General features: G+C 36.8%; 1 pseudogene; it reads left to right on the top strand.

The window, feature by feature from the left end:
* Nucleotides 1–15,983: 15,983 nt before the first annotated feature.
* Nucleotides 15,984–24,128, top strand: LOC122276919 (annotated as a pseudogene).
* Nucleotides 24,129–25,378: the final 1,250 nt, after the last annotated feature.

The following is a 25,378-nucleotide window of genomic DNA, read 5'->3' as shown; positions in this document are numbered from 1 at the left end:
AAAATCACTCAAATATTATTACCAAATTTGAATTTATATACCAAAATTGAATTTATGTGTATGCATGCATGTATATGAGTGTGTGTGTATGTATAAATATGTATGTATATATGGAAGTAGTAATTGAGCTTCCCATTAACATTGCGATATATGATTATCATCTGATATTATCAACTATGTATGCATGCATGTATGTATATATATATGTTTTTTTTTAAAACATATTTTTTCTTTTACAAATTTACATTTTATTAAAACTGAAAAATTGGATTGAACCGAACAAGAATTAGTAGAACCGGATGTACTGGTTTAAAAGGGTAACCGGTATTTAATCGATTTTAAAAAATGTAAAATTGGTAAATACCAGTTTAGTCCGATTTTGGACAAACCAGACCATACCGATTACACCCCAAGAAATATAATAGGAAAATTGACATTAGAAGAATTGGACTGCGGCAAACCATCTTTCTTTACAAGCAGCAGTGATGGCGCGTGGAGATCACGTGTCGGTAATTATGAAATGAGGCAGGATAGATCTAAAGAATCTTGAGGTGGAGAATCTAATGGCGTGGTGCGTGTAGTTAACGGACTCATCAGGGTGCGGCGGCAAGTGAAGACCACACGCGGAACAAGTCTCACGTGAGGGTTACGCATCGTGATTTTTGTCGCAGTTCTGCTTCAACCTGATAGATCGGTGGCTGTAGAGTTGTATGATGGGACACATGTCAACTGATGGTTGCTAGAGTGTGGTAAATTGACCAAAACCTAACCGGTGGAAAAGAGAGAAAAAAACACTACTTTAAAACCATATACACAAAACGGTATTGAAAGAGAGAAGAGAATATGAGAGCCGCTCCGGCAAAAACACCGGAAGAAAAATTGATTTTTTTCTAAAGAGAATGAGTAACTTCTCTTTCTCTAGAAACCGAACACTAATCCGTTTTCAACTCGGCAAGTGATTCACGTGTGCTATGAATGCATTAAATGCACCTTCCATGAAGAATCTCTCTCAGCCATATTTGTCTTCTCCGACCTATGAAGGTGCCAACGAAGCAGCTGGAGTCGTTTGGTTGACTGTTTGTGTGAGGTGTCGTATTCTTCTTTGCTTTTTATTAGGAAAGGACTTCTCTTTTGATTGATTGAGGGAAACCCGAAAGCGAAGCACCACCATCTATCCATTCATTGAAAGGTGAGAAGACTACAATATCCTATTGCGTGCTTTACATCTAGAGGGCTTCTAGAGGGGGCTACTAGAGGCTACTCATCGTGATCCACGTATGAGATACTCTTTTTTATTTTAATTTTTTTAAATAAAATTTAATTTTATTCTTTTTAAATTAATTAAACTATTCTTTTCATTATCTATACATTATATATTTAATAAGAGAAAAAAATAAAAAAATAAAAATTATATATAATGTATGATATGTAAAAATAATGATCAGTAAAGTTTTTCTTTTATTTAACCCCACTTAGAAAAAAAGTTTGAAGTATTTTGTTGACACAAAATTTGTTTAATTTTTTTCGGTGTTAATGAAGTTTGAATGTCCTAAGATTTTGAGTTTGATTGATTTTTATCTCATTTTTCTTGTTGCTATATATTTTAGTAAGTGATTTTTGTTGTATTGTCTCCTCTAATCGTCGAAATTAGAACCAGTCTCTTTTAAGTTGAATTGCTTAAAATTATGTCGGGTATAATTAATTGTTTTTCTTCTTTTTCAATTCTCTACTCTATTGAGATCTCTAAATATCTATTTGGAGACGAGAACGTTTCTATTGGGGACTTCTTCTCTATAATTACACCAAAATTTGAAATAAAATGTTTAATCGCAAAGATGCATGTTATGTTGCAACAAGATTTGGGGAAGATTTTGGATGGCAATGCACCATCAACATCGAAAAATAAATATGTAGTAGAACTTAAGAGGATGCATATAATGATTTTGTTGTCCCATTTAGATGGAGTTTCGAATGTTCTTGTGTTCAAATCCTAGCAATCTTTTGGACTTGATTGGTTTTTACACTATGCATCAATGGTAACGGTTTTGGAGGAGGCATATTGAGGATCAAATTCATATTTTTAAGACTCAATGGAATCAAAGGCAATAGGGAGATCATTGAGATGTGACCTAGCTTCATTCTCAAAGAACCAAAAAAAAAAAAAAAATCAAGATTTTTGGAAAATTTTTACTTGATGAAAAGATTTTTGGAATTCAGAATTTGCCATTAGTATATTAAAAATACCTTCTATAAAGGAATTCCCTAGTGATATTTGTGTGAGACGGCTTGCTCTTCTTGTTTCATTGGGTAATGACTTTAAGATACATATTATATTAATACACTTGAGGATGTTTGGATACTGGACTGTTTCATGAATAGTTTAAAAGTGTTTGTGAATAATTGTAAATTTTTTCTAAGATAATGTTTAAAATATCTTTTCAATGATATAATTAGTTATTTAGAAAAACTAAAAAACAAAAAAAAATACAGAGGAAATTGCAGTAGCCACCTGCGGTCAGTATGGTGGTTGTGTCATTAACTCGCCTATTTTAGGTTCAAGCCCAATCTGAAAACAAGCCCAGCCCGCCTGTTAAATGAAGGTTCAAAATGCACAGTTTCATCAAATCCCTTGTTTCACTCTCTTTTCTTCTGAATCTTCCCCCAGCCCCTAGCCCCCCAACGTCTCTCTGGCATTCTCGTTTTTGTCTCTCTTGCATCCTCTATGTTTTATGTAGGGCCCACGTTGCTCCTTTTCATCCTCGTCGGTATCTTAATATTGAAATGTGAAATCTTGTTACAAGTGATGTTAAGAACGTATTTCATACCACCAATAGCACATATAACCTGCAACAAAACGAGAGAGCGAGTGCCCAATATAATTGTATTCTAATTTATAATTAGGTATGTTAAGTTTTATTGTAAAATGTTATTTTTATTGTGTCCTTACATGTAGTTATGCCTTCTACATCTAGTGTTTTACTTTAATCTTTGTAACTAGTATATATATTTTATATTATTTTTAACAATTAATGCAATAGAGAAAGTATTCCTTTCAATGTGTTTAGATTTAATATGGTCTCAAATTTCTAGGGTCTTCCACACGATTATGCGATTTTCCCTCTTTCTCTTTCTCTCATGGCCTCAAATCCTTCTTCTTCCTCTTCGATGGCAAAATCCTCCAGCCCCTTCTTTTTTCATCTAGGAGATAGTCCTGGCAGTGTTCTCGTTACTCAATCTCTCAATGGTGATAACTATCACTCGTGGTTTTGATCGATGCACATGGTATTGTCCGTGAAGAACAAGCTAGGGTTTGTTGATGGATCTATTCTCAAACCTTCAAATCTGACCAATCCAACTCTTGCTTCTTGGCTACACTGTAGTAATATGGTAATCTTCTGGATTCTTAACTCTGTTTCATCTAAGATTTCTGCTAGCATCCTCTATATCAATATGGCATAAGAGATCTGGAATGATCTCAAGGAGTGATTCTCTCAAAAGAATGGCCCCCATATTTTCTAGTTAAAAAAGTCAAATTCAACTCTTTCTCAAGGTCAGTTGATTGTTAGTGCCTATTTCACTATGCTAAAAGGTCTTTGGGATGAATTAATCAATCACAAACCGATTCCGGTTTGTTCTTGCGGAGCTATTCAAACACTTAATTCCTATATTCAACAAGAGCGTATACTTCAATTTCTTGTTGGTTTGAATGAGTTCTATGCCTTTGTTAGGGCTCAGATTCTTTTAATGGAGCAGTTGCCTCCTCTTAACAAAGTTTTTAGCCTTGTTTTACATGAGGAACAACATTGTGAGATGTCGATTCTTCCTACTTCTTCACATGAATCATGCTTTTGCTGTTAAGTATGATACTAACATATCTGTGAAGCCTGTGTTCAAGAAAGAGCGTCCTCTGTGCAAGCATTGTGGTCTTGTTGGCCATGTCATTGAGAAGTGTTTTAAGCTTCATGGCTTTCCTCTTGGATACAAGTTCAAGCCACGGCAACAGTCCATGGTCAATCAAGTTGTCTTTGACAGCACTTCTTTTGTTGCATCTCCTATTTCATTAATTGAGTCTCAATATCAGTAGTTACTGGCTATGCTTCAGCCTTCTGATCCTACTATATTCTCTACTAATTCACAACAAACTGCTAATGCATTTTACTATGTTCCAATTGCTAGTATAGGCTTCTCTAATATTCCTTCTGTTTTTTCTTCTACTCATATTATACCTACTAACCTTGGTTCTTCTTCTTGGATTCTTGATTCAGGACCTACAGATCACATGGTTCCATCTACATCTTTTTTTTATCATTCATTCCAATACTTATTACTAAAGTAAAACTTCCAAATGGCCAAAGTGTATCTGTAACACGTATTGGCACTGTTCACATTTCTAAGGATTTGATACTTAGAGAGATGTTCTTTGTATTCCAGTTTTTTCCTTCAATTTAATCTTTGTTAGCATGTTAACCTCAACTCATTTGTTGTTTGTCTTTTTTTTTTCCCCCGATCTTGTTTTTATGCAAGAGTTGACTCAATGGAAACTGATTGGAGTGGGTAGACACAAGGGAGACCTTTACCTTTTGAAACATTAATCAGGCTTTTCTCCTAGTGATTTACTTCAATCTCACTCTTTACCTTTCATCCAATTTAGCTAAACACTTGTTTGTTTGCTCAAAATCATTAAAACATGCCTTGTTTGAACTTTGGCATCATAGATTAGGTCATCCTTTTGTTTCAATGATGAAATTACTCAATAAATTTGCTCCTGATATGTTAGATACTGATTTTCCATGCCTTGTTTGTCCCCTGGCCGAACAGAAAAAAATTACTTTTTCCTCATAATCCTCATTTTTCTGCACTTCCATTTGTTTTGATTCACTGTAATGTATGGGGACCTTTTTCTACTCCCACTATTGAAGGTCCTAATTTTTTTAAAAAAATTGTTGATGATTGTACATGGGCCACATGAATTTATCTTTTAAAATACAAATATGAAGTTTCTTATCTTATTCCTCAATTCTTCAAACTCATTAAAACACAGTTCCACACAAAAGTCAAGAAAATTCATACTGATCATGGTACTGAATTTTTCTTAACGTCATTTCTTCAATCTAAAGGTGTTTACATCCTTTGAGTTGTGTTGAAACTTTCAATAGAATTTTGTTATTGAGTGTAAACATCAGCATTTTCTAAACACTGCTCGGGCCTTAATGTTTCAGTCTAAATTACCTCTTCCTTTTTGGGATGATGCTATCCTTACAGTTACTCATCTCATAAACAGATTGCCTATGCCTATATTGGTCAATAAATCATCTTGTGAACTACTTTTTCAATCCCCTCCCACTTATGATCATCTTAGAACATTTGGCTGTTTTTGTTTTGCATATTCTCTACTTAGATCACGATCTAAGTTTGATCCTAGAGCACGACAGTGTATATTTCTTGACTATCCTTTTGGCATAAAGGGCTATAAACTCTTAGATCTTGCTACAAAAACTACATTTGTTTCAAGACATGTTGTTTTTCATGAGCATGTCTTTCCTTATAAAGCTTCTCTTTCCTTACCTTTTGCATCACCTCCTAATTCAACTTCAATGCAGAGAAACAATCACACTATCTTGAGGATCATGGCCCACTTTAAAACCCGAAAAAAAGCTACCTTCCACCGCTGCTTCAATTAATCTACTCAAAGCATCCTTGACAAGAATAATGAGAAAATGAGAAATTGGATCTCCTTGCCTCAAACCGCGAGAACTATTAAGGAAACCAGCCTGGTTACCATTCACCAGAATGGAGAATCTTGGTGTAGAAATACAGTGCTTTATCCGCATGCGTCATCTCTCACCAAAACCATAACGGCCAAGGAGATACAATAAAAAATCCCAACAAATATGATCAAAAGCCTTTTTCATATCCAATTTAACCAAGACTTTAGATTCACCCATTTTAATTCTATAATCCAAACATTCATTAGCTGTTAATACATAATCTAGAATTTCTCTACCTCTCACAAAAGCATTTTGAGACATCAATATAATTTTTTCCATGATAACACTCATCCGATTGGCCAGCACCTTAGAAATAATCTTGTAGACCCCATTAACCAAGCTAATTGGCCTAAAATCCCGCATATGAACTACCCCCACCTTTTTAGGAATCAGGGCTATAAAAGTAGCATTGATACTTTTCTCAAACTTAAAAAAAAAGTATGAAATTCCAGAAATACCTTCATGAAATCTTCCTTCACAATGTTCCAACGACATCTACTATTTCATCTTCTTAAAAAACTCTCTCCATCCATGCTGCACTTTCAGGATCGATTACATCAAAAGATAATCCATCTAACTTAGGTCTCCATGAGTAGTCTTCCCCGAACAACTTCTCATAAAAATTAACAGCATATTCCTTTATGGCATCTTGATCCGTAAGCATGATATCACCATCTTGAATAACTTCAATAGCATTGTTCATTCTGTTCAAATTCACCATTTGGTGAAAACAATTTGTACACTTGTCACATTCCTTCAACCATCGAACTATACATTTCTACCTCCATGAAATTTCCTCCATTAAAGATAACTTTTCTAGTTCAGCAACCACCCCCTTTTTTCCTCTCCAACTCCTCTCCTGAAATAGGCCCCTACAACTCTTTTTCCTCCATATATTTCAGCTGAAGTAACAACAATTTTTTATTCTTTTCAATAATCCCAAACTCCTCAACATTCCATTTTGTCATATCCTGTTTTAGAGCCTTAAGTTTACCAGCAAAAACAAAACTCAAAGTACTTTCGAACAGATATGAAGACCGCCACTGTCTCACCCTTTCCACAGAACTCTCATCCTCCAACCACATGTTTTTGAATTTAAAATACCTGCTGCCTTCACTAAAACCATCATAATCCAACAAAAGAGGATAATGGTCAGAGTATAATCTTGGTTATCAAAGAAAACTAGGGTTTTCTTTACTTAAGATGCGGCAATCTCCTAATAGGATATGTTTTCTAATAGTTATTTTATATTTAAATTAAACTTGTATATATTTAGATAGGACAAAGTCAGGTAGTTAGTGGAGATTCAAATTGAATCCAATTCTTATCTTTGTAACCCGTGAACTATTGTTTATTTAATGAGAAGAAAATACCTCAAGAGGTACTTCGGCTAAAACTTTGACATGGTATCTGGAGCAGGTTCCTAATTACCTTACCTTCTGTGATTTTTTTTTTCCTGGGATTGTATTCTTGGTCTGGATATTCTCGGCACTTTTGTGCCTTCATACGTATCATAAACAGCCAGGGTTCTCTTTATTGGCATCCTCTGTGCTGTATTCAAGAGGTTGTTTTTTGCCTCCCGTGTGACTATTGGCACTGTCTGGGTGATCTATGGGGTAGTACGGAGTCTTCTGTTGGGTCCTCTTAGTCTGTCAACATTTTCTGTGCTAGGTTATACTATTTTCAGCAACTGGGTTGCCTTGTTCTGGCACTCATCTTAGTCTGTCGGCATTTTTTGTGCTAAGTTATACTGTTTTCGGCAACTGGGTTGCCTTGTTCTAGCACTCAGCTTTTTAGTGACTTTCGTGCTCTCGGTCCAGACCAACAGGGAATTTTTGACAATCTTTGTCTTAGTTTCTGGCTCTCGAAAGTCTGTTTGGTGGTGATTTCCTAGTTCTGGCCATTTTTTACTCTCGAAATTTGACAAGTTTGTTTTCATGGCATCTGAAAAATCTGATTCCTTGTGCATTCTTTTCAATGGTAAAAATTATTCTGCATGAGCATTTCATTTTCACCTTCTTTTCAAGGGTAAAGAACTTTGGGGTCATGTTGATAGCAATATTCCAGCCCTAGAAAGTGTTACGGAGAAGTCTAAGTGGGAAAGTAAAGATGCCAAGATTATGTCTTGGATCCTAAGCTCTATGGAGCCTCACATCATTCTCAATTTTCAACCCTACAAAACCTCCAAGGCTATGTGGGAGTATTTGAAGAAAATCTATACTCAAAATAATTCTACTAGAAGGTTTTAGCTAGAATTTGAGATGACTAATTTTTCTCAAGGTGCCTTATCTATAGAGGAATTCTATTCTAGTTTTTCAAATTTGTGGGCTGCATACACTGACATTGTGTATTCCTCTGTCACTGTCACTGTCACTGTCATGTGCAAAGAATGCATGAAACCAGTAGGAGGGATCAGTTTCTTATGAAACTATGTCCAGATTTTGAATTTTTTCGTCCTCAATTAATGAATAGAGATCCAATTCCTTCTCTCGATGATTGTTTGGGTGATTTACTTCGAGAGGTGCAACGGTTATTTACTTGGAGTACAATGGAACAATAGCTAGCTCATCCAGCTCAAGTAGCATTTACAGCACAAGGGAAATCAAAGGGCTAAGACTATAGCACTACACAATGCTATAGTTGCAAGAGTTTTGGTCACATTGCCACCCATTGTCCGAAGAAATTTTGTAATTATTGTAAAAAATCTGGCCATATTATCAAGGATTGCCCAATCCGACCACCTCGAAATCAAGAGTGTGCCTATTCCACCTTGGTTGATTCACTAGGTGCATCCTCTTCTATAGCTCTTGTTGCCGCCACTCATGTTTCAATACCTGCTGGTTCCAGTTCTACTACTCTTACTTTTGATATGGTACAACAAATGATTATTTCTACCTTTTCCGCTTTAGGCCTCTCAGGTAAACCAAAGTCATTCCCTAATTCATGGCTCATAGATTCTAGTGCCTCAAATCATATGACTAATAATTCCACTTCCTTACATAATCTTCTGTCCTATGATGGTCCTCTCAAAATACACATGGCAAGTGGTAGTTCACTACCAATTTCTGCCGTGGGTGATGTGTCTACTATCATTCGTAACGTTTTGGTTTCTCCTAACCTTTCCTCCAGTTTACTTTCAGTTGGACAGCTTGTTGAAAATAATTGTAATGTCTCTTTTTCATCTTCTAGTTGTGTTGTACACGATCGAGTGTACGGGAGGATGATCACAAGGGGTCCTAAGGAGGGTCAGCTATTTCCAATAAATCTTAGTACAACTTTTCTTGAGTCTAGTTCTTTTATTTCTTGTAATGCTGTCAAAACAAGTACTAAAGATTGGCATCGTTGTTTAGGCCATCCCAATCTTAATGTACTCCAAACTTTGTTTAAATCTAGTGTTATTGACAATAAAAATTCAGTTTCAATGGAAATTAGTTCTTTTGATTGTACCTCTTGTAAACTTGCCAAAAGTCATTTCCACAATCTGGTTCTCATGCCTCTATGGTGTTTGATATAATTCATAGCGATGTTTGGGGTATATCTTCGGTTATATCACATGCTCACTACAAGCATTTTGTTACTTTTATTGAAGATTACAGTAGATTCACTTGGATCTATTTTCTTCGTAATAAAAGTGAAGTTTTTTCTGTTTTCAAGGCCTTTTTCGCACTCATTTAGACACAATTTGCTTCCTCTATCAAGGTCGTACGATCTGATTCTGTGGGTGAATATATGTCTCATGAATTTTAGAATTTTTTTCAAGAAAAAGGTATTCTTTTCCAACGTTCTTGCGCATCTACACCACAACAAAATGGGGTATCTGAACGTAAGAATCGACATTTACTTGATATGGTTCGGGCTCTTCTTATTGATTCATCTATTCCATCTTGTTTTTGGTGTGAAGCATTAGCTACTGCTGTCCATTTAATTAATCGATTTCCCATACCAGTTTTACATAATGTTTCTCCCTATTCCATATTGTTTGTTCACATACCTAACTACTCTAATTTGCATATCTTTGGTTGTGTGTGCTTTGTTTATCTCCCACCACATGAAAGACATAAATTGACCGCTCAATCAGTTCGGTGTGCTTTTCTTGGATATAGTTCAACTAAAAAATGATTTCTTTGCTACGATCTTAATGTACGAAAAATTCGAATTTCCAGGAATGTTGTGTTTTTTGAACATCAGCAATTTTTTCTCTTTCATGTCGATCCTATCTCACCTATTTTTTCAATTCTTCATGATGAGCCCGTTCCCTTCCCTATGCCAAATCCTGATACTTCGTCTACTCCAATGACTCATTTTAAACCTGGTTTTGTCTACAATCGACGTCATCGCATTCCTTTGGCCAAGTCTTCCATGACTTCTCAAGATTCTCCTCCTCCGTCATCTGATCCAACACCCACCATAGCTCCTGTTGCTCTAGTTCTTAGGAAATCTATCCGTGTCTCTCGCCCACCAGATCGGTATGGTTTTTCTTCTCCTACTTCTATGACTGCTACATTATCTTTCATTGTTATCCCTTCTTCTTACAAACAGGTTATGGAACATAAGTGCTGGAAGCAAGCCATGCAAATAGAACTTGATGCACTTGAGGATAATCAAACTTGGGATGTGGTACAATGTCCTCTTTTGATCAAACCCATTGGTAGTAAATGGGTATACTCAGTCAAGCTTCATTCCAATGGCTCACTGGAACGATACAAAGCTAGATTGGTTGCTTTGGGGAATCACCAAGAGTATGACATAGACTATGATGAGACCTTTGCTCCGGTTGCCAAGATGACTATTGTTTGCTTATTACTTGCCCTTGCTACTTCTAAATCTTTGCAATTATATCAAATGGATGTCAAGAATGCTTTCTTGCATGACGATCTAAAGGAAGATATCTACATGAAGCTCTGATCTAGTATGCCTATTTCCTTCCCAACAGATGTATGTAAATTGAAGAAGTCATTGTATAGTCTTAAACAAGCTCTTCGAGCTTGGTTTGAGAAATTTCGTAATACTTTGCTAGGGTCTTCTTTTAAGCAAAGTAAGTACGATACTTCCTTATTTTTGCACAAGGGCGATGCTGGAGTAGTATTTTTGTTGGCTTACGTAGATGATATTATCATCTCTAGCTCGGATGGACCATTGATTCAAAAACTTCAGCAACATCTTCATAATGTGTTTCACATGAAGGATCTTGGGGATCTTACCTACTTTCTAGGGTTGGAAGTTCGGTCTCAGCCACATGGTTTATTTCTCAATCAATACAAGTATATTCAAGACTTAATTCAGTTAGGGAGATTGGAAAATACTACTCCAGTTGATACTCCTCTGGAGGTGAATGTTAAGTATAGAAAAGATGAAGGCGAACTACTCCCAGATCCTACCTTATATTGTAAGTTAGTTGGCAGCTTGATTTATCTCACCATCACGCACCCTGATATCTCTTATGCTGTCCACACTATTAGTAAGTTCATGGATTCACCTCGACATCTCCATTTGGTAGCTGTTCGTTAGATTATTCGTTATCTACTTGGGACTCCTAATCATGGACTATTTTTTCCTAAGGGTTCTTCTCTTCACTTGATTGTTTATATTGATGCAGATTGGGCTGGCTGTCTAGACTCTTGTCGTTCTACTATTGGATGGTGTGTCTTCCTTAGGGATTCGCTTATCTCTTGGAAGTGTAAGAAGCAAGATTGTGTATCTAAGTCATCTATAGAAGTTGAATATAGGGCAATGTCTACTGCATGTTCAGAAATCATGTGGTTGCATGGTATTCTTTCAGAACTCCAGTCTGCACAAACGCATCCCACACCTCCTCATGGTGATAATACAAGTGCCATTCAAATAGTGGCCAATCCAGTTTTTTATGAACGTACAAAGCACATCGAAGTTAATTGTCACTATATCCGAGATGCCTATGAGTCTAAAGCTATCATTCTCCCTCATGTGCCAACTAAACACCAAGTAGCTAATATCTTACCAAAGTTTTAACTCAACAACGACATCAATATCTAGTTAGCAAATTGTTGCTAGTTGACTCACTAGCATCAGTTTGCGGGAGGGTATCAAAGGAAACTAGGGTTTTCTTTACTTAAGATGCGGCAGTGTCCTAATAGGATATGTTTTCTAATAATTATCTTGTATTTAAATTAAACTTGTATATATTTACATAAGATAAAGTCAGGTAGTTAGTAGAGATTCAAATTGAATCAAAATCTTATCTTTGTAACCCATGAACTATTGTTTATTTAATGAGAAGAAAATACCTCAAGAGGTACTTTGGCTAAAACTTTGACATTGGTAACCTTTTCTGATGCAAATCTAGAAAACAACTCTCCCATGATGCCGAAACCAGAAATCTGTCCAGCCTCGACCATGAACTTCCATTGGACCACATAAAATCCCCTCCTACCATCGGTAAATCAATTAATTCTAACTTGAAAATCAGATCAGAAAAATCATTCATCGAATTAGTGAAATGAGAATCCCCCACTCTTTCACTAAGGAACCTTGTGACGTTGAAATCTCACCAAAACACCATGGGAGATCCCAACAATAGCAAACACCCGTCATTTCATCCCATAATGTTCTCCTGTAAACCTCCAAATTGGGGTCATATACACCAGCAAAAGCCCATTCCACTCCATCATCTACATTTTTAAAATGACACGCCACCAAAAAATAACCCACATAATGATCTAACTCCACAACCCTCATATCCCACATAACAATGATTCCACTCGACTCCCCTTCCGCTACTAAACCCACCCACTCCACACAATGACAGCTTCACAAACTCCTAACAATAGAAAGATTAACGATTTTAACTTGGTTTCCTGAAAGCAAATCACATCGCCCCTCCATTTATGGATTGAGAAATGAAAGAATGGAAATACATGGCATGTGATGACCCGCTTTTACGTGTATTTTCACTGAAGGGTTATTTTTAATTTAATTAATATATTGATTTATTTATTTTAAATTATTTTATTTTAATTAGTTTTTAATTTATTTGATGTTGTGTTTAATTTATTTAGTCGTTTTACGGTTTTTAATCTCGTTTTCGGCGGATCTGTTTTAGTTTCCGGAGTGAGGACTGGATCTCATTTCTTTCCTCCATCTTTTCTTTTCTCTTTTTCCCTTTTCTCTTTTTTCTCTTTTCTTTCTTTTTCTTTTTCTTTTTCTTTCTTTTTCCCTCCCCTTTCCCGTGCGTTTTCCCCCCCGTGCGTCTCTCTCTCTCTCTCTCTCTCTCTCTCTCTCTCTCTCTCTCTCTCTCTCTCTCTCTCTCTCTCTCTCTCTCTCTCTCTCTCTCTCTCTCTCTCTCTCTCTCTCTCTCCTTCACGCCGAAGCTGCCAACCGTCCAGACCCACCACCGCTGGCCACGGTGCGGCACACCACCACCACCAATCTCTTCCCCTCCCTCCGGTGAACCACCCCACAAATTTCCACCGCCAACGGAGCCGCCGTTTAGCCGAAAAACCATTTTCAAGCCGAGCGGCTTTTGCTCCGATTTGCCGCCGTCGCTCCACCTCCGGCCACCACCTCTTCATCACTGACTCCTTGCCGTCCTAACCCACCCATTTCCGGCCTCAATCCATTGCCGGAACAGTCCCCACGAGCTAGCTTTCCGATTTGGGTATTTTGGCCTTCCTCTGCCGTTTTCGCCGCCACCCACGGCCAAACTCCACTTCCCTTAGCTTCATAAACATCCCTAGACCATTCCCTATCAATCCTGAGTTTTGGTTTGTCCCCGTTCAAAAGTGAGTATTTTACAACCCACAGCCACAGTGAAATTTCACTGTTACGTTGCTTTTATTCCGCCTTTTGCAACGCCACGAGCTTTCAAAAAATACCATATAGCGCTGTAAGTATTTTCTAAACTCTACTTTTAGATTTAAATATATTTTTCTCATACAATAAATATTTATCTGTTGGTTGACTGATTCCGGACTGAGTCCGAGGAGTTCGAAGGTCGGATGGATTGAGGACGGAATGCTTGGTTTTGATTATTTGTGATTGCTTGATTATTTATGCCATGAGACGTGCGTTACAGTTTGCATACATGTGCATTTTATTTTAATTGAGAAAATCATGTTTTGTTGGCGTAAATGGTTTTCGGGTGTGTGTATCTCACGAGCCCAAGCCGGGATGAGTTATTATCTCGGTGGAACTCATCTGGTCACTCGGGAGTAGATAATACTGAGTGACATCCCCTTGGTTGTCGCAAGGCGACGACCGGATCACACAATACGGTAACGCTGTCGTGTCGACTCCGTGGTCCCTAGAGTGGCAGAAACTAGAGGATGGCCTGGCCAGGTACGCGCTGGGCGCGAGTTTGGACATCGCTCGTTTAGGTGTCACACGCGTAGTCGTTACCTGCGGTGTGGCACATAGTCAGGATTTGTGGATGATCCCTAGGGGAGATCATAGTGCATGCATAATTGGATCGTTTTTATGGTTTTCGGATGCGGGCCATTTTCTTGGAAAATGGCGAAATTTGGTTTTGAGGCTTTTGATCCATTTTCTGGGAAAATGGTGGTTTAAGCCATTATCTGGGATAATGGTGAGACTTGGTTTTAAGCGTCATGTTTTTGGGCGAAATGGGTTTTTGGCGTGCGTGGAAAAATGGTTTTACGGGACGTGTGCGTTGATTTTTCTTTCATGCATATTGTTTGAGCTTTATATGTTTTTATCTAGTGGTGTTTGGATTTTACTTACCTGCGGCACCATTTTTGGTTCCGTAGATTTTGGTGCAGAGTTCGAGGAAGAGGAGGAGGCTGAGCCCAAGGATGCGGCTCCGCCAGAGTTCTGAGTTAAAGTTTAAGCTTAGTTGTTTGGTTCTGTAGATTTTGGTGCAGAGTTCGAGGAAGAGAAGGAGGCTGAGCCCGAGGATGCGGCTCCGCCGGAGTTCTGAGTTAAAGTTTAAGCTTAGTTGTTTGGTTTAAAATTATATTTGTGCTTTGTAATATTTTATTATGTATGTTTTGAACAGTTTTGTATTAAACTAAGAAAAATTCTGGTACTTAGTTATTGACTTTGCTATCCGCTGCGTGTTTCTCGTGCACATTTGTTGCTTATACACACACTTGGCACACGTCAATAAGGTGGTGACTCGTGATGTCATCATCCAGACATTTCGATTTCCCCGTGTCCGTGCGTGGGGATTTGGGGGCGTCACATGGCACATGTATTTAACTCATGAAAATATGAAATTGAATTTTCTAATTCAAACCAAACCCAAGAAATGTTCAACATCCAAAATTGTAATTCTGAAGAGGGGGAAACAAAGCAGCACGTTCCATTCTTTTGATGAAAGAATGGAAATTATGATGTGAATGAGGTCTATATTCTCAATTAAGAAGACTCACTTGTAGAGAATTAGAGTAAAATGGCTAACTTCCTGAATTCCATTCTTTTAAGAATTCCAAAAACGCCTTAATGCAACATTATTGCTTTTATCCTGAAGAAAACTTGTGAGGAGGAATGTTTAGGGTCGAGAGTGCAGTTGGGAGCTGTGTTTGGGGAAAATGTTGTTACCCTGGTATCTCTTCCTCCGATAAACAATATAGCGGGTTCATCATCGAATTGGGTTCTACATAAGGTTAACAAGATTCAACAGTGTGTGGGGATTTCATATAAAGGATGTGACGACCAATTTACAGCACTACTCACTGCGATCGAGGCGGGCCACTCGCTTGAAACCGAATCAAGGTTTAAGAAAAGCAGGGAGTTAAAGCGTCTTTCTTGAGCAATCAACTATGATGCTAAGGGAGGTAGTTCAATTCGAAGGAAGACTAAAGGGTGGGCATTATGAAGCCGTCCTCATAGAGGGTGTTTCTAGTGGATATTAGTCTTACGGGAAACAAGGGGTTGGGATTAGAGTTGTGTTTAGTTCCCATTCAGGCTTGATATATTTTGGATAGATTTGTACTTGATTACTCCTATTGATATAAATATATATAATATTTTTACCTATAAAAAAAAATAGGATCCTTAGGTGTGAAAGATTTTTGTCCTATTAGTCTTGTGAATGGGGTTTATAAAATTATATCTATGGTCCTCGCCAATTGTTTGAATATGGTCATGGAGAAAATCATATCAAAGCCTCAAAATTCCTTTCTTAGGGGGAGACAGATTTTAGACTTGGTACTCATTGCCAATGAATGTTTGGAGAGTAGAATTAGAACTAGAGTATGAGGTATTCTATATAAGCTGGATATGGAGAAGGCTTACGATGATGTGGATTGGAATCTCCTCTTTTATCTGCTTGGAAGATATGGTTTTGGGGACGGGTGATGTATATGGATTAGGCATTATGTATCCACAACATGTTTCTCTGTTCTAGTGAATGGTACCCTAGTGGACTTCTTTAATAGCTCACGAGAATTGAGGCAAGGGGACCCATTTTCCCTTTTTGTCTTTGTTATTGTGGTGGATGCGCTTGATCGGATGGTGGAGGCCACTGTTTGTTTTTTGGGGTTGGGGGGGGGGGTTCCTTGGGATTTTCGGTTGGATGTTTAAACAATGGTTTTATCAAATTTTCCCATATTCTTTTTGTAGATGATACAACTCTTTCATGAGTGGGATTATCGCTACTTCCAATCATTGTGGGCTCTCTCTCTCTCTCTCTCTCTCTCTCTCTCTCTCTCTCTCTCTCTCTCTCTCTCTCTCTCTCTCTCTCTCTCTCTCTCTCTCTCTCTCTGTGATAAGTAACATATTTTATTAATGAAAATAGGCATAGTCCAAGTACAAATAGGGTATACAAGAGTTTACACCTAGTTAAGAAGAAGAGATAGAAACAAGAAAATCATGAAAATCTAGGCCATTGCAATCTACAACATTTACCCTCAGGATCAAAGTTTTAACAAAGAACAATCTAATCTCCTCCAATGTTCACTTCTCTTTAAAAGCATTTCGTTCCTTCCATAGGCACCAAAGAATGCATATAGGCACCATCTTCTACATAGCTATGATTTGTGGAATTCCATCCAAATTCTTCCAATTGGCCAGGAGCTCAATCACTGTAGTGAGCATAACCCAAGCTAACTCTAATCGTCTAAAGATATCATCCCATAGTGATCTAGCCACCTCACAATGTAGTAGAAGATGATCCATGGTCTCTCCATTCTTTCTACACATACAACATCAGTCCACAACAATCACCCAGCGTTTCGATAAGTTATCCATAGTCAAAGTCTTGCATAGAGAAGCTATTCAAGTAAAAAAGCACACCTTAAGAGGTGCCTTATTTCTCCAAATACTTTTCCATAGAAAGATATTGTGGTGTCGATTGATGAGGGTCTTATAGAAGGAGCAAACAGAAAAAGCACCTTTTCTAGCGGGCATCCACCAAACTTATTAGTTCCTTGAGTGCTCAATCTCATGGAATACAAGGTTCTTAAAATTTCAGCAAAGCTGCCAACTTCCCAATCACAAGCCATAAAGTTCATATTCCAGTGGACTGAGCCACCAAACATCTCCATGAGATTCGCTACTGATGCTTCCTGGTCACATGCAATCATGAAAACTGTAGGGAATGTGTCTTTAAGGGTTCAATCTCCATACTATAAATCATGCCAGAATTCTATTCTAGATCCGTCACCCATTACGATTCTAGTGTGTCGAGGAAACACCCGCCAAACTTCCTTGTACCTCCCTAGTACTCCACACCCCCCCCCCCCCCCCCCCCCCCTCTTCTCTACATGCACCCATATTTAAAATCAATCATCATCTTTCATAAAGCTTCCCTCTCCATGTTTATGAATTTTATTTTATTATAATATTTTACAAATAGCATACAACAGTTATTATCTATTTATAATCGAAGCTACAAATTAACTATGTGATATATGGTTCCAACCCTAATTTAGTTTCAAAAGAACTATGAAGCTGACATGAGACTTTTCGGGAAGGAATAAGAAGCTTATGCACACTTACCCCAAATGCATTTTTGATGCTTGAGATGGGATGGCGCCTGGGAGACTTGGACCTACCTCAAGCATGCTCCCACAGTTTCATGGCAGATGCTACTACAAACTTTTTCTCACTATATTTTCCCACTGTTGCATTTGATAAACTATCTTCCCCATAACTGCATCTATAATATCAAATGCAAACATCAGAAAAAAATAACAACCTTTTGCAATCCCTGTTCTTGGCAATTTATTTCAAGAGAAACATACGGAGCATCATTTCTGAAAGAGAATATGTTTCTTCTGTATATAAGGCGAAAGATTGGGGTAGACTACATGCAAGCCATGCAAAATTGTTTTGAGGGGAAGAATTACAACCTTATTTTAGGTATTTGTTTAGGCAACGGATGTTGAGTGTGTAGCCTCTTGACCCTCAATACATGCATACAAACATCTGTATTAGCTATGATGATGTATGCTAGCTATGATGATGTATGCTGGTTAGCATATAAAATAAAAGTAGCATCTTCATACCGTATTTTAACCCTATTGTATGATGGTGTTCTATTTATTTACATGCAGGATTGCTCATGCTGTACGCATATATCTGAGAAGTTTGCACTGACTTCACCTGAGATTTTGACCGGACAAGGATTCAGTAGACTTTTGGTACTGGGTGCCATTTAGCTCCGAAGTTTCCAAATATTTTTCATCTTTTTTTTTTATTGTACAATTTTATCTCTCAACTTCTCATTTTTCTGTTAATTCTCTCTCCCCTTTTGTTCTCGTGATATATTCAAGATTCTGTTTGCACATAATTAAGTCTCTCATTTCATTGTGTTTACCAACTTCAAGTAACATTTTCCCTGATTAATTGCTTTGAATTAAGTTCTCTATTTACCCTTTTGCCTAACTAGTGTAATTATATTTTGGTCCTAACTCTCCTTCACTTTGGATTTGATTTTTTCTGGTCTTAATTCCTATATACCTGTAGCTAGCTGGCATCCTCACAGATACTGGAAATCTTACCCACCCTCACTGTACCTCAAAAGACAAGTACATGGTTACACTATTACTCCACGGTGCTGGTCACTTTGGATGCAAAGGCCTCTACTACAAATGTATGTTCACTGTCCCCTAATAATCTCAATGGACTTATTTGTAGATTTTTCTCATTACATCTTCTGCAACTTATCTAAGAAACGACATATATCATTTGCAGTGAAATACAAAATGTATGATGTGTCTGATCTCAAAACAGTCGACTCTTGCGGAAGGATTTCAAAAAGTGGAAAAGAGTAGGACCGGACTCGTGTAAACCCTTGTTTTTACCACCTAATATGTTACCAAGTTATTTTTTTATGTTGCCACAGTTTTTTCAATATTTCAACTTCTAACCTCAATTATCTACGACAATAACTTCTTCAGTTTTAAAGGTGACACCTAGATTGATCAAATCACACCTATTCACCAATTTCTAATAAGAATAGAAAGATAGAAGGTAGTTTTAAGGCTATCTGAGCTCAATCACTAAACAGTTTGGCTTCTATTTGCTGGAGATTAGCATGTTAATGAAAATATGAAGATATCCAGGAACTTTTATTTTAGTAGTAGTAATTAACTTCCAGATTAAAATATGAACTAAAATTTCATCAATATAAAAACTATTGCAGAGACCTACTTGACTCAGCGGTTAGAGTATCGCTTTCATATGGCAAGACTCATTGAAGAGGAGCTTTTCTAATGGTATGTAGCTATTCTAGAATACACACGCACACCCACACGTTCCTTTAAATAATATGAAGAATATTAGCTAATAACTTGTATCAACTATATATGAGGGCCAAAATTTAGTACGTATTCTAGGGTCTTGATTAATTTCCATCTTTTTGTGCTATTTAATCACTAATCAAGAATACGGACAAGTTCCTATGGTGTATATTGTTCATTGGTAAGATTTAGTCAGTTAGTAGTTCGGATAAGTTCTTATTTATATACTCTACTTATGAATCAAATAAAGTTACGATAGGTAGTGTTAAGTCAAAATATTTGGATGTTACTCATTGTAAATCAGAAATGCACCTAATGGCACAAGGGCAGATATGATTAGAGATATTTTGATGTGTTTGCTTTAGCTTGGATCTGGTAGAATGCATAGAAATTGGAAAACTTCTCTTTTATTGTTTTTAGCTTTTGGTAAACTTAGATTGATTTGAATTCAAGAAAATTTAGTATCTTGATGAGGTTACTGATGCGATCTATATTCTGCATTGCATGAAATGCTTTTCGTGCAAAACATAGAAGCTTTATTCTGCTATTCAATATAGTTAATTGACATAGAAATTTTAATTCCAGGAAGGCCAGAAGGTGCTGGGTCAAGACTGATGGTGTCACACATCGGGATGAGTTCTATTGCGATTTCAATTGCGGAACTTCTTACTCGTGAAGATTACTCATTTCAAGAAATCAGAAGTTTCCAGCGTCAGTAGTTGATTAGATATAAAACATCAAATTTAGATATATACCAACACCACACAAAGAAATCAAACAAATTGTGACCGTATCACTATTTTTTTTTTTTTTTTCAGTTTTTCTCCACGGTGGCTTTGAAGTGGGAAAGTATTTCTTTGTTGCATTAAACTAAACTTTAAGTACTTCCCTACCAAGTCCTAAGCATCTTAGTCACTGTTCAGAGTTTCCTGTATAGGTTCAAGTAGATTCTCCAAATATATTCAGCGTCTGTGCCGCTCATCAACCTACATTCTAAACTGAAAAAATTTATGATCCTCAATAAACCACCAAAAAAAGAATTGCACAGAAAATCTAGCTGGCTGTCAGCTTTTAAAAAGTTTTAAAACAGAAAGAATACACAGACCAAGTCACGATGGCAACAATGGTCTCTCTGGGGATGCAAAGCTGTGGTGAGAGACGCAGGATGAGGATCTGCTGGAGAGCCTTTGAAAAGCTCTCTGCTCCTATGCTTTCTTCTTGCACATCTCATTTAAGTATACTGTGTACATGATCTCTGACATAGTGGTAGTCATGATCTGCTAGCCCTCAATTGATCTAGAAATTAATTCTAATTACAAATATAATCATGTTTCACTGAGGCTAAAATTTCCCTTTTGTTTTCTTTTGGCTGAATGAATTGGAAATGACATTTACAATTGTGCTTTTTCCTCTAAATTTTAAAGTTGGAGAAACTTCGGCTACTCACGATTGTTTCTGGATATCATGATTCACAGAAGAATTCAAGGTTTGGATATGTTCTTATTTTCCACATGTTTTTCTCTGTTCATTTCTGGGCTGACACTGTATCATGTCACCGCTAGGCTGGAAATTTGATTTACTTTTCAGTCATGGGCATGGAAATTTAATTTAACTTTGGATGAACAATGGGCATTATCTGGTTCCTTATCCCCCCTCTGTTTTAATATGACATAGGAGCCCCCACTCCCAGTAATGCAATCCACTGAACGTACTTTGATATATATTTGAGTGCAATCAAGGCACTGAGTCAATTTTTTGGTCCCTTACTTGTCATGCCTACCAACAACACACTTCAATCAATTGTCTCGATCCTTTAATGTTTGTGTAGTTCCCAATATTTTATTTCGAAGACACTAACATCACATGTTAATCTCGTGTAATTTAGAGAGAGATCCTGGTGTCTGCTGAATCTATGTAGATTATGAGGGACCTAATTCTTTTCTTCGACTCAAATGCCTCCCAACTGCCACTCAAAGTTCTCCATTAACCAGGTAAGTTGTGTTGGAATGCTATTCATATCATGGAACTTGTTAACTGTTCACTTGTAAGTCAACTAAATTTTGCATCAGAATACACTGCATCTTAACTCAGAGAAGTACATAATGAACCTACTTTTAGTGTCAGCCTTCTAAAGATGGATTTTTTATTCTTGATGAAAAACTGATTTTGTTTGGTAATGTAAAAACGTAAATGGAAGTTATTTTTTCTAGCCCCCTGTAGATCTCTGATTAAAAGCCTCAATTCCTTATCATGCAACTCATTAAGGGTTAATAAATCACTATGCTCTTGCAAAAACTGAAGTATATATTAGCCCTTAATGGGTTGCATGATAAGGAATTGAGGTTTGTAATCAGAGATCTCCAAGGGTGTAGATTTCATAATTTCCATTGAAGTTTTTCCCTTCACCAGACAGAATCAGTTTTTCATTAAGAATAAAAAATCTATGATCTTGCAAAAACTAGTATATATGCTCTTCAAACCTTCATGGTTTACAGTGCACATCTCATAAAATTATACAATATGCCCAATCTTTTCAACTGCATCTTTCACGCTCCAATGTACTTTTGTCTCTTGTCACAGTATTTGTTTCATGCTCATGGAGTTACTAGTCAGAAGAATTATAGTAGCCTCCCTTTTGATAACTATCTGCATTCATAGTGCCCTGGCCCTAACTAAAGCCAAGTCCAGCCATGCAACCTAGTAACTAGCTGCATTCAGAGTGTGACAGTACTTGCTAGAGGCTAGTCCAACTGTGAAACCTCAAGAATCTCACGGGCATATGGATCCTCATGATCACAAAAATATGCAAGCAAGTGTAGTAGTAAGAGTAGAGCTAAAAAGTAGTATAGTTTTCATACACACTGATTTTGGATAAAAAAGGGTTACTTCTCGTATTAAGATTTGAGGCAGCTCTACAGATATCAGCTCGAGAAAAGCTTAATGAAGAGATAAGTGAGAGGGAAGGTTTTACGTAAGCATAAACCTAATGCAAATTGAAAAAACAAAAGAGTGAGAGACAATTCTAGGCCAGGTTCAAAGAAAACATCAGTATGTGCAGGAAAACAAAAGTTCTTTTTTTCTACTGTAATTTTACTTTGGTATTAAGGAAGCTGCTCCACACAACTGTTGCTGTAGATTTTCCGCTGGCCTTTGGTTTCCCGACTTTAGATCTACTTCCTGTAATAATTTACTAAAAGCTCCTACTCTGAAGATTCAGAACAAGAATGTCATCAAAGCCCGGACCACCACTGGTAAGCACAAGGTCCTGTACAAGCCTAAGAGACAGTAGCATGATGAAACACCTGTTAGAGGAGTATGAACATAGGCATAAACATGTTTTGCCCACATGTTTTCCCAGAGATTTTCCCAAGGCCCCTTTCTCATTATTGATAACTCTATCAGGAATCTAGAATTAAATCTACCCCAACATTCAAATACTAAAAACATTCATAAAGCGACCTCCTATGATAAGCTTCCGATCTACAAGTTCTCAAATTCTCTTTGTACTTCCAATCTACTCCAATATTCAAATAACTAATTGCATTCCATAAAGCCACTTCCTATGATAAGCTTATCATCTACAAGTTCTCAAATTATCTTTGTACAAAGCAGATATATTATGATTATCCATGATAATTCTGCTTTAGTATATTGAACTATTTCATGCTTTTTATATTTCTAGATATATTTATTAAATAATGATGCTCAAATGACAGAAGAGATAATGGGATTAGACAAAGTTAATATCCTCAACTTTGACTCGTTAGGGTTATCTTCCCCAAAGTAGAAGCGTGATGGAGTTTTGGATTTGCACTAGTCTATCCCCGAACTACACTATAATGAATGACATATTCAAGCTGGTGTAAGTATTTTTCCTGTCATAGGTTGGGCATGCCTGGAAGTTCTCTCAGTTTGAGCATTTAATTATGCAAGGGAAATACTTAATCCCCCCTCTACCTGCCAAACTACGACCTATTTTACACTGTAACCTCCAAAATACTGGTTTCAACACCTGGCACCCCAATTTAAAACTACATTTGCAACGTACACCCTCTAAGTCTTGAGATTTCCCAACTACCCTTCATCTAAACTAATATCAGTAGTTCCCTTTCCCAAAAAGCTAATAAAGCAAGGGCCCTTTGGACTTTTTTTTATATAATGGCAATTTGAGCATTTCAGGTCCTTGAGGTACACACTACAATTCCAGTTTTAAGTTTGGGTGTTAAGAGCCAAAATTGATAGCCTGGAGGTCAAATTGCAAAAGGCACTAAAAGGAGTAATAGTTCAAAAACATTAGGAACTATAAATATCTAAGTGAGCACAGCACAACTGTTTTAATTGACATGTTAAGTGCGAAATTTGTAGGTTGAAGATCACACTGCAAAAGGGTAAGAGTGTGAAGACGTGGTGATTCCTGTTTATTCAGTTGAATGGAACACCGTCAATTGTAAAAAAAAAACAAAGACAGTAAAATAACCAATTGTAGCCTATATGTCGTGCATGCTTATCTAGAGTACCTTCGGTCATTCAAATTTCGATTCAGAAGAGAATTAAGTCATCTTCACGCGGTGCTTATGCAGGTCTTAGAGATGAGATGCAAGCATTTGAGATTAACAAGGTTACTTCAAGGAAGACCATTGAGCGCCTTTTAGAGCAATTTGTTGGGATTACAAAAGGCTAGCGTGGCTTGTGGACCAAGGAAAAGTTTGAGCTCAAAGATATTTGTTCATTTAATTTTGAAAGTCTTAACAGATAGATAAGTGCAGCTTGAAAGGATTGGTTTTACAAATAAGCCTGTCAGCACAACGCTCCAACCACTACTCCCTTGCTGGTCCGGTCTCAACCTCGTCACAATTCCCACTTTCCAACCCCATCTCTCTCTCCCCCGCCCCCCAACAACCCAAAGAACCCCCCGCCCCGGGGCACCGCCGGTCCCTCTAAATTTGAAGTTACCACTTCTGATTTGTTTCTTACGGGGAGGAAAGAAGCAAGAAATAATGTAGATAGGTTCTTTGAGCTTAGAGAGTTGATCGTTAATGGTTGTTTGAAAATGTAGAAGAGAGTTGATTAGTCATAGTTTGATCCTAGGTTTGGCCAATAGTTTTTTTGAACACAAATTATAATATAATTTAAATCATAAATTAAAACTTATAAATATAAAAAGAATTTAAATACGTTAGAGTTATATTGCATTGTCTTGACCTTAAACCAACCTATATATAAGAGTAATACAATAATCATCTTTTGGGCCGCTAAAACTAGGCTTCCATAAGATGTGGTCGATCCTGGATATGATTGACATCTGCTTAGGGTAGAGTCTTAACTACTTCACTTGGATATTAGGACAGCCTTACGCGTTTAAAAGCAACCCCTGGTATAGCTAGATATCCAAATCTACATTCGAGCAAACAATTCTATTTATTTATGGCATTTTTTAAGGCCTTGTTTATATAGTAAAATATTCTCAAATATTTTCTTTACAAATATGACTCAAATACAAAATATTTTTTAATTTTAAATTTTTGACATTTTCATCTAATCATTACAAATTTTTCAAATTTATAAACCAAACACAAAAATAATACAACTTTTTTAAGTTTTAAAAAAATAATAATATTAAAATTTATATTCAAATAATATTATAACTGTATAATATTTTTATTCAACATTTTCTCTCTTCTTTTCCAAAAATAAATAAAATATCTTAATTCAAATTATTTTACTACTATTCACAAATATTTTGAGATATTCAAAGTGCCAAAATGAAACTTAAGTCTCTTATATCATTTTCTTTTATATTTATTCTTTTACCTATTGTGTTAGGATACAGATTTAGTCCCAGTCTCTTAGTTATCAAATCAAAGATTTTTCTATACATTTATTAATTGTAATATATTGTACCATTTCTCATTAAATGAATCATATCATTTA

The sequence above is a fragment of the Carya illinoinensis genome, chromosome 9, assembly GCF_018687715.1.
Source record: "Carya illinoinensis cultivar Pawnee chromosome 9, C.illinoinensisPawnee_v1, whole genome shotgun sequence".
NCBI classification, from domain to species: Eukaryota; Viridiplantae; Streptophyta; class Magnoliopsida; order Fagales; family Juglandaceae; genus Carya; species Carya illinoinensis.
This window is presented reverse-complemented; position numbering and strand designations above follow the sequence as displayed.